Here is a 23,597-nt window from a genome sequence, read left to right on the forward strand (position 1 = left end):
CCTTATGTTTAAATTTAAAATTGTTAAAAGTTAAATTTAAAATTTAAACTTCTCCACTCTTTCTTCCACTCAGCTACTCACCAGATAAGATCCCAGAGGATTGGAAAGTAGCTGTTGTTGTACCTTTGTTCAAGAAGGGAAGTTAGAATAAGCCAGGAACTTGCAGGCAGTAAGCCTTAGAGCAGAGGTAGAGAAACTACTGGAAAGCTATTTAGGGGTAAGATTTATGCACATTTGGGAAGTCATTAGAGACAGTCAGCGTGAATTTAAGGTGGGGGTGGGGGTGAAGAGCAGGTCATGTCGTATCAATTTGATTAAGTTTTTTGATGCGATGACAAAGGTGGTTGATGAGGTTTGGGAAATGGATACTGAAAATGGATTTTAGTAAGGCATTTGACAAGGTCAGTTGGTAGAAGGTACATGGTAATTGACATTTTAATTAATTGAAGTGAAAACACAATACTGGAGCAAGTCAGCAGTGTACTTTATTACATAGCAAAGAAAAAATACATAATCAACGTTTCGGGCCTGAGCCCTTCATCAAAATATGAGTAAACTGTAGGCAGGCATCTGTATAAAATAGTGAGGGAGAGAGGGAGGGAGAGAAGCACAGGCCCACTGGCAAGAGGTCATAGATAGATAAGGGAGGGAGGTGGGATGGCTGTGTGATTGGAGGGGGAAGGGGTGGAGAACTGGAGGAAAGGAGATGGAGGGATAGGGGAGAATGGGTAGTGGTCTAGCACGAAACCGAAAAGTTGATGTTAATGCCATCCGGTTGGAGAATGTCCAGACAGAATATTAGGTGTTGCTCCTCCAATTTACAGGTAGCCTTGGTTCGGCAGTGCATGAGACCATGCACAATAATGTCGACACAGGTGTGGGGCACAGAATTGAAATGGTTGTCTAGCGGGAGATCTCTATCATTGATGCAGACAAAGTGAAGATGCTCAGCGAAGTGATCTCCCAGTCTGCATCCAGTCTCTCCATTTTAGAGAAGACCAAAATGGGAGCACCGGATACAGTAGATCACTCCTACAGATTCACAATTATTATTTCACTTGGTAGGATTCTTTGGTGCCCAGAGTGGTGATGAGAGAAGAGATATGGACGCATGGAGCTTCTCCTGTGGTCACGGGGGTAGGTACCAAGGGGACGATTGGTGGGAGAGAGGAGTGGACAAGGGAGTCATGGAGGGAGCAGTCCCTGCAGGAGGCAGAGCAGGAGGTACAGCCCGAGGGATAGAGCCTTCATTAGGACAGAGGTCTGCAGGCTACTACAGAAGGGCATCATAGAGCAGAGCTGTATCAATTTCTGCGACTTCCCTTCGGTGTCACCAATGGAGTGTCCCTGTTTCAGAGAGAAATGGACCGAATAGTAGATGAGTTCCAACTGAAAGCGGTGTTCCCCTACTTAGACAATGTGACAATCTGTGGCCACACTCAGGAGGATCATGACATAAATTTAAAATACTTCTTCCAGACAGCCGAGGAAAGGAACCTAACATACAACAGGGACAAATGTGTCTTTAGCGCCAGGAAATTGCCAATTCTGGGCTACATAGAGCAGAACGGGGAAATCAGCCCAGACCCAGCCCGTATGTGGCCCCTCCTAGACCTCCCAGTGCCACACGCGCTGAAAGCATTAAAAAGGTGTTTGGGACTGTTCGCTTACAATGCCCAATGTGTCTCCAACTACGCCGACAGGGCCCGCCCCCTTATAAAAGCCTCAGTTTTCCCACTGTGCCCAGCAGCCACCAGAGCACTCACAGACATTAGGAACCATATCGCTAAAGCTACCATGCGGTCCATAGATGAGTCGATCCCATTTCAAGTAGAAACGCATGTATCCGATGTGGGTCTGACAGCCACCTTAAACCAAGATGGATGACTGGTGGCCTTTTTCTCGCGAACCCTACAGGGGTCAGAAGTAAGACACTCAGCAGTAGAGGAGGAGGCCCTAGCCATTGTGGAAGCAGTAAGGCACTGGCGACATTATCTGGCGTGCATACACTTCACCCTCATCACGGACCAACGGTCTGTGGCTTTTATGTTCGATAACCAGAACAGGGGGAGAATTAAGAATGACAAAATCCTGCACTGGTGGATAGAATTGTCTACATTTATCTACAACGTTCTATACCGCCCCGGGAGACTCAACGAGCCCCCGGATGCGCTGTCCAGAGGCACTTGTGCCATCCTTAACCACACGTCCCATTTGCAGAACTTGCACAGTGAGCTGGGCCACCCAGGGGTTGCTAGACTGTTTCACTTCATTAAAACCCAAAACCTCCCATTTTTGGTAGAGGGAGTGAGGTCAGTGAACAAGAGCTGTGCCATCTGTGTGGAATTCAAACCACAATTTTACCGTCCAGACAAAGCCACCCTGATAAAAGCTACCAAAGCTTTTGAATGCCTCAGCCTCGATTTTAAAGGCCTACTCCCGTCCAATAATAGAAATGTCTATTTCCTAAACATAATAGATGAATATTCCCGTTTCCCCTTCGCAATCCCGTGTTCTGATGTATCAGCAGCCACTGTTATAAAATGCCTCCAACCCATCTTCAGCATATTTGGGTACCCAAACTACATACACACTGACAGGGGTGCTGCATTCATGAGCGCAGAAGTACAGCAGTACCTGTACGAGAGAGGGATTGCTACCAGCCGCACTACAAGTTACAATCCCAGGGGGTATGGACAAGTCGAAAGGGAAAGTGCCACTATCTGGAAAACGATTCTCTTGGCTTTAAAAGCAAAAGACCTGCCTGTTACTAGATGGCAAGAAGTGTTGCCAGAAACCCTAAACGCTATACATTCTTTGTTGTGTATTGCCACGAACATGACCGCACATGAATGTATCTTTTCTTTCACAAGAAAAGCCATGACGGGCACAGTGCTGCCTAAATGGATGATGACACCGGGACCTGTTCTCCTCCGGAAGCACACAAAATCCTGCACTGGTGGATAAAATTGTCTACCTTTAACTACAACGTTCTATACCGCCCCGGGAGACTCAACGAGCCCCCGGACGCGCTGTCAGTATGCCTTCGTCACATTCCCAGATGGAAGAGAAGGCTCGGTGGCCACCAGGAATCTCGCGTCAGCCGGATGTGTGAGCAACACGGAGGAAACACAGATGTCTATGGATCAACAAGGAGCGCAGCAGCAGTCACTAGAACAGTCGTCCATCGAGTCACCCCAGAGGACTAGACCACTCATCCCAGAAATCAGGACCTTGGGTAAGCCCACCCCTCAAAATATCACCACCCTAGACTTGATGGCAGGATCTAATCCCATACAAGAGAATCCCCAGCCCACACGGCCACATGACCAACCAGTACTTCCCACTCTCACACCACCACCAAGAAAGACCGAAAGACAGACCGCACACCTCACCCCTATACCACTACTGAGGAGGTCCAGAAGGCAACGGAAGCCATGAAAAATTTTGGACTTATGAACTTACAAACAAGGGAAGGAGGGTGGGGGGAGAAATTTTTTTTAAGGGGGGGTGAATGTGGTGATATGTAATTACACCATTAGATCACCAGGGGTCATCCCGGTGACCTTGTATATAAAGTCTAGTGGTAGGATCATGTAGTAGGTGGCAGTAATGGCAGAGGAGGATGTCTTGGATGTGGAACCTAGTAGGGTGGTAGGTGAGAATGATGGCATCTATGGGCAGAGGGGGCCAGGGCAAGTGTGTGTGAAATAGAGGAGATGTGGCTCTGGGCTGAGCTGATGGTGGTAGAGGGGAAGCTATTATTTTAATGAAGTCGTACATCTCAGACTTGAAGATCTCATCTTGGGAGCAGGTACAATGGAGATGGAGGAATTGAGAGAATGGAATAGAATCCTTGCAGGGGATTAGGTGTGAAGAAGTGGAGTTGAGGTAATTGTGGGTATTGGTAGGTTTGTAAAAATTTTCTTTCGAAAACTTTAGATGGAGACAGAAAGATCAAAAAAGGGGGAAGTGTCACTGGAGATAGACTATGAATTTGAGGTCAGGGTGAAAGTTAGCAGCAAAGTGAATTTTGGTCAGCGGTGGAAAGGTATTATGCAGGTAGAGACCCATGACCTGTGGTGATCTGCAGGGGTCAGGGGTGAGACTCCTGTTATTTGTGACATGTATTAATGACTTTGATGGAAAAGTAAGTGAATGCATTAGTAAATTTTCAGATTACACTAACGTTTGGTGGGAGTTGTGGACAGAGTAGAGGGATAAAGAATAAAACAGGATTAGTTACAGATATGGGCAAAGAAATGGCAGATGGAGTTTAATCTGGGTAAGTGTGAGGTGTTGCACTTTAAGAAGTCAATGCAAGGCAAATATGTACAATTAATGGTAGAACTCTAAAAAGCATTAATGTGCAGAGGGATCTGGGGATCCAGATCCATAGTTCATTAAAAGTATCCACACAAGTTAATAGGGTCATAACATGGACATGTGGTGTGTTTGCTTTCATTGGTTGGGGCATTTAGTATAAAAGAAAGGAAGTAATATTTTGGTCAAGCCACACTTGAAACACTGCTCAGATTTGGTCATTTCATCACAGGAAAGATGTGGAGGCTTTAATGATATGAGTTGTGGGGAAAGGTTGGATAAACCTGGATTATTTTCTCTGGAGCACTTGCAAGAGTCCGTCCAAGTGAAGCAGCACCTCATTTGTTAATCTGCGGGAGTCATCTACTGCTGAAGAAGCTGAGGGGAGACCTGATGGAGGTTTAGAAATCCATGGGTGCCATTGATCAGGTGGAGAGTGAGAATTATTTCCCTGGGGTAAAAGTATCACACACAAGAGGGCATGTGTTTAAGGTGACGAGGAGGAGGAGGAGATTTCAGGGAGATGTGTTGGAGAAATTATTACAGAAAGTGGCAGTGTTTCAGACTGGGGCTGCCACTAGTAATGGTGGAAGCAGATACAATGGGAGCATTTTAAGAGTTTTCGACATAGACGTGAATTCGAAGGGATGGAGGGGTATCAATCAACCGCCAGTAGTGGAGTTTTATTTTGATTTTGACATCCTGTGTGGCACCCACACATGGACTGAAGCATCTGTTCCTATGTTGTACTGTTCTATTTTCACACTGTCCAACTAACTGACTAACCTTAAAGTAATTGGAAGGTGGGAGGAAACGAGAGCACCCAAAGGAAACCCATACCATCACAGTGAGAACACGTACATAGCTGTGTTCTCACTGTGTAAAACATTTACATTGACAATATCTGAGGTCAGGATCAAACCTGAATCACTGCTGTGTGGTTTCAACTTGTGGCACTAAATGCTTCAATAAAGTTTTCAACACTCTGCCTGGGTTTAAGTTTAAGTTTATTTGCCACAAAATACCAAGGGTTCTACTACAAATGGACTTGCATGTTACCTGTAACATCCATTTCACCCTATAAAGAACACAATTTACAAATTACAATGCAATAGAAAATCAAATAGAAGTAAAGAAGGAGAGCACAAGAGCACTGTTATGGAAGCCTGATGACTGCAGGAAAGGAACTGACAATAAGCCTGTTGGAGTGTACTTTCACATGGTCATTGTTGAGCCAGATGGAGGAGGGAGAAGGAAACGTGTCTGAGGTTTGTCCTAATGGGAGAAATTATAGAGAAAAAAAACATGAAATGGCCCAGGTCATCCAGAGGCCTGCCTTAGGACTAGGCGATGCCTTTATCTCGGCACATCGTATTCAGAAGGGGTTCTGACCTCCTGGATCAGGAGCACAGACTCTGGCTGCATCTTTCCCCACCCACACTCAACTGTCCCACATAAAGGGGGACAAACTCAAGATGGTTAAATTCTGGGTTAAACTAATGCACAATAAATACCAACTTCCATCGGAAAAAAATGTGGAGACCACTTTCTGATGAAATTGAAAGGTATACACAGACATTAGCCACTGCTGCTTCCAATTTATTTAGCAAGAATTCCATCTTTCCACATCAATAAAAGTCTTCAACTTGTGAACAGCTACAGAAGTCAACTCTGTCATAAATCCCCACTATTATGTTATCATTGTGTCCCATTTGCTTTGAATGGATTCATTGATACAGTGCTAACTTTATGAAGTCTCTAATCCTCTTGCACCTCTGGGACCTGTCAGCTGCCTTGAACAGTTGCAGTTGTGGTTTCTCTTGTCGAGCATGCTGCAGACACAAGTGAGGCAGTCTGTGGAATCTCTTTTCACATTCCACTTGACAGCATCATGTCTCCAGGCAGGCAAGGTTTCACTGACCTCTGAACAGTTGACACAAGCCTTTTGCATTTAAGATCCATGAAGTAATTTTGCTTGGATCCCATATTAAAATATTAACCGTTCAATGATGCGTTCATAGCAACAGGAGAATTAGGACCAGGAGTAGACTGCCTGGCCTGTCAAGCCTGCCTTACCATTCAATCAGATCATGACTGGGGACTCAGCTCTATTTATCCACTTGTTCCCGAAAATCCTAACTTCCCTATTCTTCAGAAATCTGTTTGTGTCTTAAATTAATTCAATGATGTATGTTCAGTTGTATCAGTGTGAAGTTTGTTTAAAGTTCTGGATGAGACTGAATAAATGAACTCAGACTGTTTTTCTTTATATTTGCTGCAAAACAACATTTGGCGATTTTGCTCTTGATTAAAAACAAATGTTAAATTATTTCTCATTTGGAGTAATCAACTTGGCAGCTTTCAAACTTTTTTTTAACATAAATGCAGTTAATTTATTCACTTCAAATGTTGTACTCATTCTAAAGTTAGATAAAAGTTGAATGAATTAATCAAGATTATAGATTTGTAGATGAAACAAAAGTTAGAGGTGTTGTAGATCATGTAGGAGGTTGCCATAGGTTGCACCAGAATATGGACAAGATGCAAAGTTGGGTGGAGAAGAGGCAAATCGAGTTCAAATCAGATAAGTTGTGAAGTGATCCATCATGGAGGGTCAAAATTGAAGGCAGAGAATGTGGTTAATGGCAGGGATCTTAACAATGTGGAGGAACCTTTACTTGTAGATGTCACTCCATCGAGGACATCTACATGAGGTGGTGTCTTTAAAAAGACCCCCACCATCCATTCATTCTGCTATTATCGGGAAAAGATACAGGAACCTAAAGACGAGCACTCAACGGCACAAGGACAGCTTCTTCCCCAGATTCCTGAATAATCAATGAACCAAAGACACTGCCTGACTTTTTGTACACTTATATTTTTTGTATAGTAATGCCATAAGATGAGTTTTTTTATAGTAATGTCATAAGATGGTTATGATGAATATGTGCTTTATAACACTGCCGCAAAACACCGAATTTCATGACTTGTTCACGACAATAAATTCTGAAAAGAGAGATCTTGGAGTCCATAGATCCCTCAACATTGCCATTCAAGTTGATCAGGTGGTGTGTTGACCTTCATTAATCAGGGGATTGAGTTCAAGAGCAATGAGGTAATGTTGCAATTCTATAAAACACTGGATAGACCACACATAGAGTATTGTGCTCAGTTCTAGTCACCTCATTACAGAAAGCATGTAAATGTTTTGGAGAGGGTGCAAAGGAGGTTTACGGGGATGTGTGGATTGGAAAATGTGTCATGTGAAATGAGGTTGACAGGGCTGGGCTTTTCCCCATTGGAGTGAAGAAGGATGAGTAGTTGCTTAATAAAAGTATGCAAGATTCTGAGGATCCTAGCGGACTGCCAGCACCTTTTTCCTAGGGCGATAATAGCGAATACCTGTTTAAGATGAGTGAAGGAACGATTAGATGACATGCCAGAGATAATCTTTTTACTCAGAGAGGGGTGGGTGCCTGGAATGCATTGTTGGGAGTGATAGTAAGAAAAATAAAAAGTTATAGTTAGTGAGGTGGGGAAAAGTTAGATTGTTAAAGAGTAGGTCTACATGGGTCAGCAGAATATCATGGGCTGAAGGGCCTGTGTTATACAGTAAGGTTCTGTATTTAAGGTTCTGTTGTAAAAAAGATCAAATTAATTACAGCCAGGAAATGGATGTGTGAACAGAAGCAAGTAACCAAACTGCTTGGGCAGTCATTTCATTACTGCTAAATTTGAGCTGAAATCATTGTGAGTTTTTTAATTATTATGGCCTGGAACTGATTAGAAAACACCTCAGTGTTCCTCAACATTTTCCACCCATAGGCCTCCTTAAGCCTTCCTTTACTTGCCGTGTACCACCTATAACAAGCCAACGGACCACCAAAGGGATGGGTGTGGGGGGGGGGGCGGGGGGGGGGGGACTGGAGCTCTGTCTCGGTAAGAAAATTTTTAAAGAATTTTTGTATTTTTCTTATCAACAAATATACAATTTAATGACCTGATAATGATATCAGAGGTGTTTGTGTTTTACCCTTTACCCTTTCACGTGTTCTCCCCGGTCCAGGCCAACTGATGCCCTAGGCCCAGGCCAACAATGGTTCCCCCCTCAATCCTTTCATTGTCCAACTGACAAGACATTAAGACTCGATAAGTCCTGAAGGTGAAATAATAGATTAGAAATTCAATTTTATTTCAGACCAGACCCCAGAACTTTATTAAATATATCCTATGTGTTATATTTAATCCATGTGATAGTACAGGATACTATCACCAATGTATATGTTTGTATATATTTAGATATAGTAGCAGTGATTGGCTGAGAGCCGTAGCCATGCCTACTGACAGGTCATAAAGGGCTGCTCCTCACCAGACCCAGGTCAGTCTGGACCTGTCGACCTAATAAAAGCCTTGGTTTGAGTCAACAAGTCTTTGAGTCATTCGACCCGCTACAATCTGGCATTGGAAAAAACTCTGTGGTCACCCCTTCCTTTGGTGCCTTAAGCATGGGCTTATTTTGATTAATGGTTAATCCAGGCCTGCCCTGATCCCAGTCTGTGTTCTCATGAAATCTGGATTTCCTTGACTTCCTTCCTGCAGCCTCTGAGATCACTGCAGTGTTGCAATGGTGCGGCCCTGCTGGTGATGATGAGAATCACTGACACTGGAAGGTGGAGGGAGCTGATGGGGAGGAACACGCATTTGGTATTTCCCCCACTGCAAGTACAACACTCGCATTTTCAACTTCAGCACCAAGTTAAAGCAATGCATCTATGTAATGGGAGGGCTGGAGGAGGCAGCGAGATCTACGGCCGCTCGATGTGAATGAAGGGACGCTCTGCTTCTTTCTTGTTTTAATAATGGTGCGGTATTATGTGGTGACCATGTTTGCCTTTGCAGAAGATTTTTGTTGGCCGCATGGCCATAAATGGAATCTGGAGGTTATATTGTGGCATCGCTGGGGACCACCTGGAACAAGCCCAAGGATCACCGGCCACACGTTGCGAAATGTGGCCACATTAGAATGGCTGATCCTTACCCAGCTAAGTACCCAGTTTGGGACTTTGTGCATGCATATCTCCAGGATGAAATCCTGAGATTTCTCAGCCATTCCACCAGCAAATGCCTCGTTTTGCTCCTGCTGGACTTCACATACGCAACGTAAACTTGATGGAAATCAAAAGAGAATCTACTCAGAGCTGTGGTAGAGCATCTGTGTTCATTTGCGACTATGAGCCAGAAAGATGGCAATGAAGTAAGTGCCTCACTTCAATTATCTCTGTTTACTGTAACTGTGAAATATTTAAGTGGTTTTTGTTCATTCTTTTTCTTCTTCTCTTTGAAGTGTTCTAATTTTTAAAAGGTGTTAATTATTTCTTTTTTATAAGCAGGAAATCCCCTGATATCTGGAATTCAAGTAATCAGCAGCTTCAAACAACCAGCAAAATAATCAAGGAAAATAAATTAAAATTAAGATAAATAACAATGAAATAACAGGTAAAAAATACATAAAATTTAAATAGTAAAAGTAAATGTTCTCTGATGTATCATAAACCTTTGGTGAAGATAGAAGCAACTATTCAGCCAGCAAGGCTGGGGGGGGGGGGGGGGGCTTGGTTGTGCTTTGCTCATCACGGCTGTTCGATTAAAGTTGTGTGAAACCAGGAAGCAGAGCTGGTTGATGCTGCTCACTGTCGGGGTGACTCTCTTCAAGTGTCTCCTTATCAGTGCCACATGCAAAGCCCAGTCTTCCCACCCTGATGGTGACATGCTGGTTGTTGATGACTTCAATCAGACCAACCTGAAAACGGTTTCAACAGCATGTGAACTTCACCACAAAAGGGGAGAACACCCTGGATCAGGTGTGCACCAACATCCCTGGTCTGTACAAGGCTGCACCTTGCCCCTGTCTTGGTTACTCAGATCACATATCTGACCGCTGGCAAAGCAAACTAGGTCAGTTTGCAGGGAGATGAAGGTGAGGCTGGGGTTAGGGATGGGGTGGGGGGACACAGTAGGACTTCAGGACTGCTTTGAGACCATAGACTGGAGCTGTTTCAGGGAGGCAACCACCTACAACGGTCACATAAGCATAGAGGAGTACTCGAGCTCAGTGACTGGCTACATGAGCAAGTGCATTGATGATGTAATCAAGATCAAATGCTTCACAAACAGAGCTAACAGAAACCATGGTTGGATGCAGAAGTCAGGGCCCTTCTCAGAGCTCATGAAGCTGCCTTCAGGACAGGGGATAGGATGGCACTGAAATCAGCCAGGGTTGAACTCTCCCGTGAAATCTGGAAGGCAAAGTGGGGATATACACAGACAATCCACAAACAGCTGTGCAAAACTGGCGACAAGACGTGCATGTGGCAAGCGATCAAGACTATAATGGATCACAAGTCAGCCTTGTGAATTAAGGACAAGGAAGCCTCCCTTCCGGACAAACTGAACACATTCTATGCACAGTTTGATGAGAAAAACAGAATGATGCCAACGGAAGGTTCATGTTCCCCTGATGAATGGGGCTCCCTACATAGCTACAGCCCAGTTGAGGAGAACCCTATCCAAGGTGAACCCCCACAGAGCAATGGGACCAGGCAACATACCTGGTCATGTACTGAAGGAGTGCACAGGCCAATTAACGGAGTTCTTCACGGACATCTTCAACACTTCACTGCAGGGTTCAAGACAGTACCTTCATAACAAGCCTCAAAGACTACCGCTCTGTGGAACTGACCTCCACCATAATGAAATCCTTTGAGTATCTGGTGATGGAACACATCAAAGCACACCTCCCAGAGACACTGGACCCATTTCAGTTCGCCTATTAGAAGAAACCATTCTACCAGACGATGCTATCGCCTTGTTGCTTCACTCTATCTTGGCCCACCTGAAGATCGACACCTCATATGCCAGGTGTCTGTTCATTGACCAGCTCAATGTTTAATATGTTAATTCTCCAGAGGCTGGTGGAGAAGCTGTCCGTGCTGGGACTCAACACCTGTCTCTGCAGCTGGATCCTGGACTTCCTAATGGAAAGACCACAGTAGTCTGGGGAAGTAGCAGAATGTTGAGCACTGGAGCACCTCAGGGCTGTGTGCTCAGCCTGCTCCTGTTCACAATGCTGACCCACGAAAGCACTGCCAGATCCAGTTCCAACAGTGTCATCAAGTCTTCAGATGACACAACAGTCGTTAGCCTCATCGGCAACAACGATGAGTCGCACTGCAGAGAAGAGGAAGAAAATGCAGTAGAGAGGGTGGAGAGCACCATGTTTTTTGGAGTTCTCTTAACTAGTGATCTATCATGGACACTCAACTTCTCTTCATTTGTCACAAAGGCACAGCAGTGACTGCACTTCCTGAGAAGACTGAAGTAGGCAAGGCTACTGGCCACCATTATGTCAACCTTCCATAGGATCTCCATCGAGAATGTCCTGGACGGCTACATCATAGTTTGGTACGGTTGATGCAGAGGAATGGATCGGAATCAATCCACAGGACCATAAGATTGGCAGAGAGGATGACTGGAACCTCCCTTTCTCCCCCCCCCCCCCCAACTACCCATCGAAGTGATCTACTAGGATCATTGTTTTAAGAGGGCACACAAAATCTTTGAGGACACCTTCCACCCTGCTCATAGCATCTTTCAGCTTCTCCCATCAGTGAAGAGATACAGGAGGATCAGAGCCAGCACCACCAGGCTGAGCAACAGCTTATTCCCACAGGCAGTGAGAGTGCTGAACGACCAAAGGAGCTGCTCACTCTAACCATATGAGACCCCCATATTCATGAAACAATAATTATTTATAATGTTATTGTTCATCTTTTGGGCAGCTCTGCAGAGGGGGAAGAAACTGCAGATGCAGCGATGGTTAAATGTTTTCAAAGAATGTGACTGAAAATAATGTAAAATACCTTAAGTTTTATATATTCATGCAAGTGAAGTTAGTTCAGTGTAAGTAACCATATAACAATTACAGCAAAGAAACAGGCCAGTCTTCCCTTCTCGTACATGCCATATTGTATTTTTGTCTTTCAAACAGTTTACTCTTAATTTATTAGACATTGTAAGAGTAAGTCTCAAGCAACTGGAAAATACACTTATCCAGCATTTGCAAATCCCCATTGATGCTGGATACCAGGGCTTTATTCTATTGTTTTTTTTTATATATAGTGAAGCATTCAATTGGGACACCTTTGACTAATGACAGAGAGTGATTTTTCATCTTTGCAGGAGCTCTCAGCTGTTTGTTGAGTGAGGCTTTTTCTGGCTCATCCCCACAGCAGAGGCCAGGTGCGTGAGGCTTTGCAGCTGACCAGGGTCTGGCTACTGAAGATCTAGACCCAATATTTGCAATCTCAGCCTTCCACATATGTCAGATAGGAGCACAACTGCTGAGCTGCCATCTGTCCTCAGCCAAATCCGGACCAACACTTGCATACCAGTCAAATGTGGATCATTGAAGGGAAAAAAAACAGTTGCAGGAAATTTGAAGCAGAAACAGTAAACACAAGAGAAACTCAGTAGGTCGGGCAGCACTTGTGGAAAGGTTAGATGAATGGTCTTTGACCTTGAATACTGACTTTGATTATCTCTCCTCAGATACTTCCTAACCTAGTGGGTGTTTCAGGATTTTTTTTAATGAGAGTTAGAGAGCTTCTAGAACTGAAGCACCCATTTTTTATCAGATGGCTGCATGGTATTGTTTGTGAATAGTCCTGTTTCAATGTGGGAATTAAATAATTTAATAAGAGCTGGCACAGTCAGTGCAATGGTTAGCACAACACTATTGCAATACCAGAGACCCAGGTTCGAATCCAGCACTCTCTGTAAGAAGTTTATTCGTTCTCTATGTATCTGTGTGGGTTTCCTCCAGGTGCTGCTGTTTCCTCCCACACTCCAAAGAGATACAGGGTTAGCAGGTTAATTGGTCACATGGTTGCACTGAAGTAGCACGGGCTCATGGGACAGAATTGCCTGTTGATTTAAATTTTTTTAAAATGTAAAGAAAATGAAATGTTTTGCATCATCTTGTATGGTTTTTCTCAACATTTCCCACCAGCTGGGTGTATAGATATGTTAGGTGTCCTTTCATTGCAGGCATAACTGGGGACTTTAACATGGTGAGTTATCCCAAAGTCTGCACTGTGGGGGAGAAAATAAGTATTCCCCCTTCCCACACATCACCATCAAGGTATCGCGGCTCCTCCTGGCCTTTTCTCTCCTTCAAATTCAGAGGAATTTGAAAACGGTGCACCAGTTAAAGGCTTTGGGGCCTTCTGAACAACTTGCTCAGGCAACTCAGAGAAAAAAAAATATTGCCAATTCACTTCCTTGCTCACACGCCCTGAAGTTTCAGTTCTAAAGATTAAAGCTGTTGGGAATGTTAATACTTATTTACTGGAATTACAATTTCAAAAGGATGTGTAGGTTTAGTGTCCAAATCAAAGTTTAACAACATGGAGACCATCAGTTCATCTGGCAAAGGTATTTTCCAAACATTCCTTCAGACTGAATCAACATGTCTTCATATTTCTGTGAGACAGAAAGCAAACAGCAGACTTTTGTAATTCAGTGTCTATAAATATATCGCACTATTGCTGTATCCTTTTCTCCACTCGTTTCTTACCCCTCTTCTTTCTTTACTGTCTCAAATCCACTACATTCAGTTAATACTGGATGGGAGCAGTATGGAGGACCATGGTCTGGGTGCAGGTCATTGGGACTGACAGAAAATTGGTTCAGCACAGACTAAATGGGGCAAGTGGCCTGCTTCTGCACTTTGTGTGCTATGGATTTGTGGAAAGGCCAATATTGTTCCCCAGACAGATGTTCAGCACATGGAGGATGTTTGTGTGAGGATCAACCCAGGCACTCCGTCCATAGAGATTTAAAAATAAACTTTTAATAAATATGCTGCTCAACAATGAAGCCATCTTGCTTCAATCTGCCATGGAGAAGATTGGTTCTGAATGGAGCCAAGTGGTCTATCTGCACAACTAATGACACTGTTGTAATGTGAATACAGTTGTTGGCTCTTTGTTGTCATCAGATCTAAATCATGGAACACCCTGCCCAACAGAACCATCTTCAACAGGAGGACAGTTGAATACAAAAAGCAGCTCACCACCACCTTTTCAATGAAAATTAATGATCAATGGTCTTGTATGACAGTAACAGCTCAGTGCATCACAAAGCTACACAGCCCCCCACAAAAGTGGAACTGATGTAGACCTATTCCTTAAACCTGGCTAACCTACCTCGTACTTGTATCTGTCAGTCCACACTGCTGGAAAAAGGGAGGACACATTGATGGCATGTGGCTCTGTTGAATCAGAGATAGCTCCTCAACCCTGGCCAATTCTTCACTCTTCCATAGGAGCTCCTCAACAAGCAGACAAGATTCCTTCCCATTGCCAAAAGCAGTTATTGTTCCCCTCACAATCCCTTTCCTCGGATACATTAAAGATTCTATCAGCAGGTTCACACAAGAGGTCAACTCGCAGATTCACTAAGGCCAATTTCTTCATTTGCTGCATGTACAAATCAAGGCAGATGATGGAATAGGTGACTGGGTCTCCCTTCTGGGCAACTAATATCCACCTGAGAAACCTTCACCTGTTTTGGGAAGAAGCTTCCCACTTACAGTTGGCGTAGTGGTTAGCACAATGTCTTTACAGTGCCAGCAATCGGGACTGGACTAGGATTCGAATTCCACGCTGTCTATAAGAAGTTTGTATGTTCTTCCCGTATTTGCGTGGGTTTTCTCCATGGGCTCCACCATTCAAAAACGTACCAGGTTTGTAGGTTAATGGGGTGTAAATTGGGTAGCACAGGTTAAAACTGGGCTGAAATAGCCAGTTACCATGCTACATGTCTAAATTTTAAAATTTAAATTTACTATTGAGGGGGAGAGGGATAGTTACAGATCATTGGCATCAGGCGCAGAGGAAGGCTAGAGGTCCGGCCTGTTTAGCCCTCTGGAGTCCAGCACTTGTGAGAAAGCAAGGAAAGAATCTGCTCCATCATATCTCAGTTTTCTATCAATATACCAGCTGGTTCATTGTGATCACATGGTTCACTGATGACATGTCTGCAATAAGTGTATTTTAACTCAATTTATTGGAAAGTTATTTTGCGAATCTGTTTTATGAGAGCTGGTGAGTCTGCTGAGGAACTCGTTCAATGGGTGTCTCATTGGTGTGCGTCGCACGCATTCATGTGTGTGTATATTTATGTGTGAATGTGAGTGTGTTTGTGTTCACGTCTGCTTGCTTTAAAAGACAAAGTTTTAGGTGCACTTATTTATGCTGTGCTGTCTTTGCCGACGTTGCTTCATTGCCCGTAGACTATCAATCCTGGTGAATACATGCAGGGAACCTTGCCGTCTCCCACATCAGCAGCCAAGGTGGTTCAAACAAGTAGGTTGAGTGCAATGCACAAAGTGCAAGAGACACTCAGTAGATCATGCACCATCCAGAGGAAGTATGGGATAAGCAGTATTTCGGGCCCAGGCCCTTAGCCTGGTTACCCCAGGCCTGAAACATTAGTTACTCTTTACTTCCTGTGGATGCTACATAGTCTGTAGGGTTTCTCCAGCAAGTTTGTATATGGCAGCCAAGGTTGTTTGCTACTGCTGCCTAGCTGCCTAGCTGCCACAGAGGTTGGGCAGGAGAACAAGTGGGAACAGCTCTATAAATCAGGAGTAACCCCTCCAAAACTGCATCGGTCATCTTTTAATGTATCTGCTTGGGTGGAAAGCACCTCAGCAATGCTGCACACTGGTTTGCAAATCTTTTTTTAGGGGAACATGATTTCAAATGAGCACTTCACACAATGATGTGTCAGCAAAACAGATGGAGAAATCCAGTTTCAAAATCCTCTTCATTTTCTAATTGAGAACCAGAGAGTCAATCAGCACAGAGACCAGCTCTATGGCCTATCAACCAAGTCCTTGCTCACTCTCTGAACTAATACCAAGGAGATGATTGTTGACTTCAGGAAGGGAAAGCCAGAGGTATATGATCCAGTGATCATTAGGGGATCAGAGGTGGAGAGGGTGAGCAAATTAAGTTCTTGGGAGTCACTATCTTGGAGGATCTTTCCTGGACCCAAATGGCATCCTGAAGAAAGCACGTCAGCGCCTCTACTTCCTTAGGAGTTTCCCGAGGTTTTGATGACATCAGAAACTCTGTCAAATTTCTACATATATGTGGTGGAAAGTGCACTGACCGACTGCATCACAGCCTGGTATGGGGCCACCAATACCTCAAATGTAAAGTCCTGTGAAAGATAGTGAACATAGCCCAAGACACCACAGAAAAACCCTTCCCACTATTGAGAACATCTGCCATTGGAGAGGAGCAGAAATCATCAAAGACCCTTACCACCCAGCACACACTCTGTTCTTGCTGCTACCATCAGGAAAGAAAGAAATCGAGGTGCCACAAGACTCACACCACCAGGTTCAGGAACAGTTGCTCCCCCTTCACCATCAGATTCCTCAACAACAAACTCAATCAGGGACTCATTTAAGGACTCTTACTTTTGCACTTTATTAATTGTTTTCTCTGTGTTGCACAATTTGTATATATTTCTTTATTTGTTTACATGATTACATTGTGTACAGTTTTTTTTTTGCACTCTCAATAAGAGGTAATTCTGCCTCACCCGCAGGAAAAAGAATCTCAGAGTTGTATGCAATGTCATGTATGTACTCTGACAATAAATCTAAAATCTGAATCTTATATTCTCCACACGTTCCCATCAACCCACTCCCCTTTCCCCCTCCCCCACCCTCCCAGATTCTACCACTCAGTTACAGGTGTGACAATTTAAAGTGGGCAGTTAACCTTTCACCCTGAGTATCTCTGGGGAATGTGAGGAACTCAGAGGAAATCCATGCGGTCATAGGAAGATAGCACCTGTTATCTGGGTTAAAACCAGATCATTGGAGTGGTGGGGCACCGGCTCAACTAACAACACTGTCGGCTGCCTTAAATTTCTACCATCTTCATCGTTGCTCATCTGGGACCTCCTCTGTCTCCACAATCAGGATGTCGGTTCTCCTGCAGTTCTAATCCACTGCACATCCCTGACGGAAGCTGAGCTTTGTGCTACTGCTCACATATGCCATCGGCCACCCAGGGGCGCAGGGCTGCCAGAGCTAACTGGAGCTCCGCTCCAGCACCTCGGGATGGCTCCAGCACCTCCTTGTCAGTGTTTTGTGAGGTCTGACCCCTAAAAAGTTAGCATTGCACCCCTGATGATGGCCTCTTGAATTCTGAAGGCATTGAGACCGTAGCAGATGATATTCCGTTTTAGTCCAGCTGCTGTTTTATAGAATTATTGGATGAACAAATACAGGCAAACGTGGAATGAGTTGCACAGAAATCTGATGACCGAGCAATTCTAATAATTCTCTCATGGGGTTAGAGAGACCTTGCATTAAACCACCTTCATGCCTTTTACGGAAAATAGCAGCAGTTTTGTGAGTGCATTCCAGATGTGTATTTATTGCAGTGGCCACGCATTTATTGCTGTACACACAATGTTCAGCACAGTGTCCAGATGTTCCAATGAGTTCACACAGCAATAATTCTCATTCAGGTTGTACAAATTGGGCAAGGACAAAACCCAACAATAGAAATTCCTAATCATCCGTATGTGAGGTTATGAAAAATCTGTTTGAAGTAGATTTTAAAATTTTGTGCTGTTGACATGCAGTTCCAGTGACCTAAGTTTAATCCTGATCTCTACCTTTAACAGAATGAGGTTCCTCTGGGCTTTCCAGTTGCCTCTCCCTCATGCCAAAGACTTGGTGGTAGGTAAATTATCACCAATGCAGGTGAATGGCAGAGATATTGATGGGAGTATATGAGTGAGAATAGATTACAGAGAAATAAATAGGGAAGTGGACCTGAGGGCTGATATAGAACCGATGGGCCAAATGGCCTCCTGCTGTAAGGCAATATGAGAAATAAATTAGAGAAATTACTATATTCACTTAACCACAATTCAATAATAAATGATGTGGTTATCAGATCATCTGTCTTTCATTTAACCAGTTAAAGATCAAGAATCGCATGCTTCTGCAATAACAGTATGTATCTTGAGATTGCATGAGAAAGAAAAATAAAAGCTAATGTCTTAGATCACTCATCACTCTACCACCATCGAAGTATAGTCAACAGTTCTAACAGGAAAGTTGGAAATTATTCATCTTCTGAACACTGGTGAAGATGACCACGTGATCATTGGTGAAGTGGTTAGCACAACGCCATTACAGCACCCAGCAAACTGGGACCGGGGTTCAAATCCCGCACTGTCTGTAAAGAGTTTGTACATTCTCCCTGTGTCTGTTCCCCAGGGATCCTCCCACCGTTCAAAACGTACCGGGGGTGTAGGTCAATTGGGTGTAATTGGGCGGCATAGGCTTGTGGCTGAAATGGCCTGTAACCATGCTATGTGTCTGGTATATTGGTTCAACTCCCTCTTGCAGACTACCAGGCAGCCTCCCTCCACCATATCTCCAGGCAGTGCATTTACACATACCAACCCAAGATGCATAAAATGTTTTCTCTCATGTCACACTCAACACTTTTCCCTTTTATTTTGTTCCTGTGATCTCTTACTCTCGACTCCTCTGTCATCTGCCTCCCATTCTCCACTCTGCCCCCGACCCCTGAACATTTTTTTTAACATACCAGATCGCCCTTGACCCCATCTCCCTACTTATATAACCATATAACCACTTACAGCACAGAACAGGCCAGTTCGGCCCTACTAGTCCATGCCGTAACAAATCCCCACCCTCCTCGTCCCACTGACCAGCACCTGGTCCATACCCCTCCAGTCCTCTCCTCTCCATGTAACTATCCAGTCTAACCTTAAATGTAACCAATGATCCCGCCTCAATCACGTCTGCCGGAAGCTCATTCCACATCCCTACCACCCTTTGTGTTAAGAAATTTCCCCTCATGTTCCCCTCATAATTTTCCCCCTTCAATCTTAAACCATGCCCTCTAGTTTGAATCTCCCTCACTCTTAATTGAAAAAGCCTATCCACATTTACTCTGTCTGTCCCTTTTAAAATCTTAAACACCTCTATCAAGTCCCCCCTCAATCTTCTACGCTCCAGAGAAAAAAGCCCTAGTCTGCACAACCTTTCCCTGTAACTCAAACCTTGAAATCCTGTCAACATTATCGTGAACCTTCTCTGAACTCTCTCTATTTTGTTTATATCTTTCCTATAATTTGGTGACCAAAACTGTACACAGTACTCCAAATTTGGCCTCACCAATGCCTTGTACAATTTCATCATAACCTCCCTACTCTTGAATTCAATACTCCGATTTATGAAGGACAACATTCCAAATGCCTTCTTCACCACACCATCTACCTGAGTATCAGCCTTGAGGGTACTATTTACCATCACTCCTAAATCCCTTTGTTGCTCTGCACATCTCAATAGCCTTCCATTTAATGCATATGACCTATTTAGTTTTGCCTTTCCAAAATGTAACACCTCACACTTATCTGTATTAAATTCCATCAGCCATTTCTCAGCCCACACCTCCAGCCTTCCTAAATCAGCTTTTAATCTATGGTAATCTTCCTCACTGTCCACAAAACCACCAATCTTTGTATCATCCGCAAATTTGCTTATCCAATTCTCCACCCCTACTTCCAGATCGTTAATATGTATAACAAACAATAGTGGACCCAGGACCGATTCCTGAGGAACTCCACTAGTCATCGGCCTCAAATTGGACAAACAATTTTCTACCACTACTCTCTGACACCTCCCATCCAACCATTGCTGAATCCATTTCACTACCTCCTTATTTATACCTAATTCCTCCACCTTTTTCCCTAACCTCCTGGGGGGAACTTTGTCAAAAGCTTTACTAAAGTCTAAATAGACAACATCCACAGCTTTCCCTTCATCAACCTTTTTTTTGTAACCCCCTCGAAAAACTCAATCAGGTTTGTCAAGCATGATCTATCCCTGACAAAACCATGCTGATTACTCCCTATCAATTCCTGTACCTCCAAATATTTGTAAATACCATCGCTCAGAATACTTTCCATCAACTTACCAACCACAGATGTCAGGCTCACGGGCCTATAATTCCCAGGTTTACATTTGGACCCTTTCTTAAACAACAGAACCACATGCGCCACCCTCCAATCCTTTGGCACTACCCCCGTGGCCAGTGACATCCTAAATATCTCTGTTAATGGCTCCACTATCTGTCCACAAGCCTCCCTGAGTGTCCTTGGGAATATTTTGTCTGATCCCGGAGATTTATCCACCTTTATCTTTTTCAACACAGCCATCACTACCTCCTCGGTTATCCTTATATGCTTCATGACCTCCCCACTATTTTTCTTTACTTCAACTGGTTCAATATTTTTTTCCCTAGTGAATACCGAGGCAAAGAAATCATTCAAAATTTCCCCCATTTCCTCTGACTTCTCACTCACCCTACCCTCGCTATCTACAAGGGGTCCAATTTTATCCCTCACTAATCTTTTTCTTTTAATGTACCTATAGAAACCCTTTGGATTTATTTTTACTCTGTCTGCCAAAGCCTCGTCGTGCCTTTTTTTGGCCTTTCTAATTTCTTTCTCAAGATTCCTTTTACACTCCTTTTAGTCCTCCTTCAAATTCTCAGCTCCCTGCTGTTTATACCTCTTGTACACCTCCCTTTTTCTCCTAATCAAATTTCCAATATTCCTCGAAAACCAAGCCTTTCCTTTGATCCTCACTGGGACCTCTGGCCTTCCAGTCTCTGTCCTTAATCCTCATTCTCATAAACCTTTTCTGGGTCCTCATTTATTTCCTTCATATCCTTTCAAAATAATATGGTGGACCAGAACTGGACACAGTACAATTGTTTGATTAAAAAGTACAGATACCACAAGACTCACACCACCAGGATTGGGAACATCTGCTACCCCACCACCATCAGAATTCTCAATGACAAACTCAATCAGAGACTCATTTAAGGACTCTTACTTGTGCACTTGATTCATTTTCCTTTTTTATTCTCTCTATTGCACAGTCAGTTTGTTTACATTCACTGTTTACAGTTCTTTATTTGTTTACATGCATACATGGTGTAACAGGTTTTTTTTGCTCTACCAATAGGTGGTAATTCTGCCGAGCCTGCAGGGAAAAGAATCTCAGGGTTGTATATTTAAGATATGCACTCTGACAATAAAATAAATCTGAAATCTAAAAATGGCCTCTGCTGTTATACTCTGAATTGATCATTGTGTAGCTCATTAACACGTTTCTCAACTTGCCTGTTACTTTCAATGATTTGTGCATTCATAACCCCAGGACCCTCTGCACCACCCCCCCCTTCCCCCTTTAGATCTGCATACTTTATTCTTTATTTTTCTATACAAAATGCATCACCTTAGCGTGTACAGAGCCGTTGTCACACCCACGCTCCTGTTCGGCTCCGAATTATGGTTCCTCTACCGGCATCACCTACGACTCCTAGAACGCTTCCATCAGCGCTGTCTCCGCTCCATCCTCAACATTCATTGGAATGACTTCATCACCAACATCGAAGTACTCGAGCTGGCAGAGTCCGCAAGCATCGAATCCATGCTGCTGAAGACCCAACTGCGCTGGATGGGTCACGTCTCCAGAATGGAGGACTATCGCCTTCCCAAGATCGTGTCCTATGGCGAGCTCTCCACTGGCCACCGAGACAGAGGTGCACCAAAGAAGAGGTACAAGGACTGCTTAAAGAAATCTCTTGGTACCTGCCTCATTGACCACCGCCAGTGGGCTGATCTCGCCTGCAACCGTGCATCTTGGCACCTCACAGTTCGGCGGGCAGAAACCTCCTTTGAAGAAGACCGCAGAGCCCACCTCACTGACAAAAGACAAAGGAGGAAAAACCCAACCCCAACCCACCAATTTTCCCTTGCAACCGCTGCAACCGTGCCTGCCTGTCCCGCATCGGACTTGTCAGTCACCAACGAGCCTGCAGCAGACGTGGACATACCCCTCCATAAATCTTCGTCCGCGAAGCCAAGCCAAAGAAGAAAAGAAGAATATTTCTCTGCAGCAGACCAAGAATCTGATGTGAGGGGTGCTGGACAAAGTGGTGACTCTCTGTCTTCCTTATGGTAGACAAAGTTTAAAAATTTCATGTAAGTTACATTTTAAATGTCGTTTTACATGACAATAACGGAACCTTTAACCTTTCATTAGCCTGTTAATTTTTGCAATCCATCACTATCCTCTCTGCAGCTTACAATCCTAAAGGTTTTGTATCATCTGCAGAGTTAGAATTGGTGGCTTGTAACCCAAACTTTACCATTCATAGAGATTTAAAAAAACAATGGTCGCTGTGGAATCACCTTCATCATCATCACTCCCAATAGACCGTTACTCTGACAATTTATTATGTCCGGCTACCAAAGTCCCTTTTTCACAATGTGTAACTTTGCCACTAATCTTATAAAGGACACTTTATAAAAAGGCTTCTGGAAAATGATGTGCACTACATCATCTACATCAGTGGTTTTCAAACTCCGCCCCCCCCCGAACTCACATTCCACTTTAAGTAATCTCTATGTCATAAGTGATTGCTCAAGATAGGATGTGCGTGGAAAGAAAAAATTTGAAAACCACTGTTTTAACCGTCCCTCATTGACTCGTTATGTGCATGGTTTCAGAACTCCAAAGGAAAGGGGCGAATGACAATTTTTCTCAAGCCAAATATTTCAGTAACAATTGGGTCTCGAGCAGTGGTTCTCAACCTTCCCACTCACATCCCTTACCAATCACAGAGCACTAATGGCAGAGGGATTTCTTGAGTTTTGGGGGTAGTTTGAAAACTACTGATCTACATCACCCTCTCCAACACTATCTGTTGCCTCAACATGTCTGAGAAGTACCCAGGACAGTGAAGGAGGCAGTTGGCATACTTGCCTTCATTGGCCAGGGCATTGAACTAAACACTATTTACTGGAGGAAATCAACAGGTCAAGCAGCATCAGTGGAAGAAAAAAGTATGGTTAATGTCTCGAGCTGATACCCTTTACCAAGGGTTGTGCAAGGCACTGGTGAGACCACAGTTGGAGTATTGGGTGCGGTTTTGATCACCTCGCTTTATGAAAGAAGCCATTATACTAGGAAGAGTACAAGAAGTAAAATCAGCAATGATCTTTCCTGGACTGTAGGCCTTGAGTTAAAAGGAGAGGTAGGTTAGGTTGGGACATAGAAGGCTGCTGTACAT

The 23,597-nt window shown here is 43.8% G+C and overlaps 1 long non-coding RNA gene across 3 annotated transcripts; it reads left to right on the top strand.

The window, feature by feature from the left end:
• The first annotated feature begins 8,723 nt into the window (after positions 1-8,723).
• On the top strand, positions 8,724-21,531 carry LOC138740672 (uncharacterized). 3 transcript variants are annotated; one of them, XR_011343109.1, is made up of 3 exons: positions 8,724-9,577; positions 9,714-9,819; positions 21,485-21,531. It is a non-coding gene; the product is annotated as an uncharacterized lncRNA (long non-coding RNA). The 3 variants fall into 3 exon arrangements; XR_011343107.1 differs by lacking the exon at positions 21,485-21,531 and adding an exon at positions 17,133-17,826; XR_011343108.1 differs by lacking the exon at positions 21,485-21,531 and adding an exon at positions 12,562-13,079.
• Positions 21,532-23,597: the final 2,066 nt, after the last annotated feature.

Source organism: Narcine bancroftii, chromosome 8, assembly GCF_036971445.1.
Source record: "Narcine bancroftii isolate sNarBan1 chromosome 8, sNarBan1.hap1, whole genome shotgun sequence".
NCBI lineage: Eukaryota > Metazoa > Chordata > Chondrichthyes > Torpediniformes > Narcinidae > Narcine > Narcine bancroftii.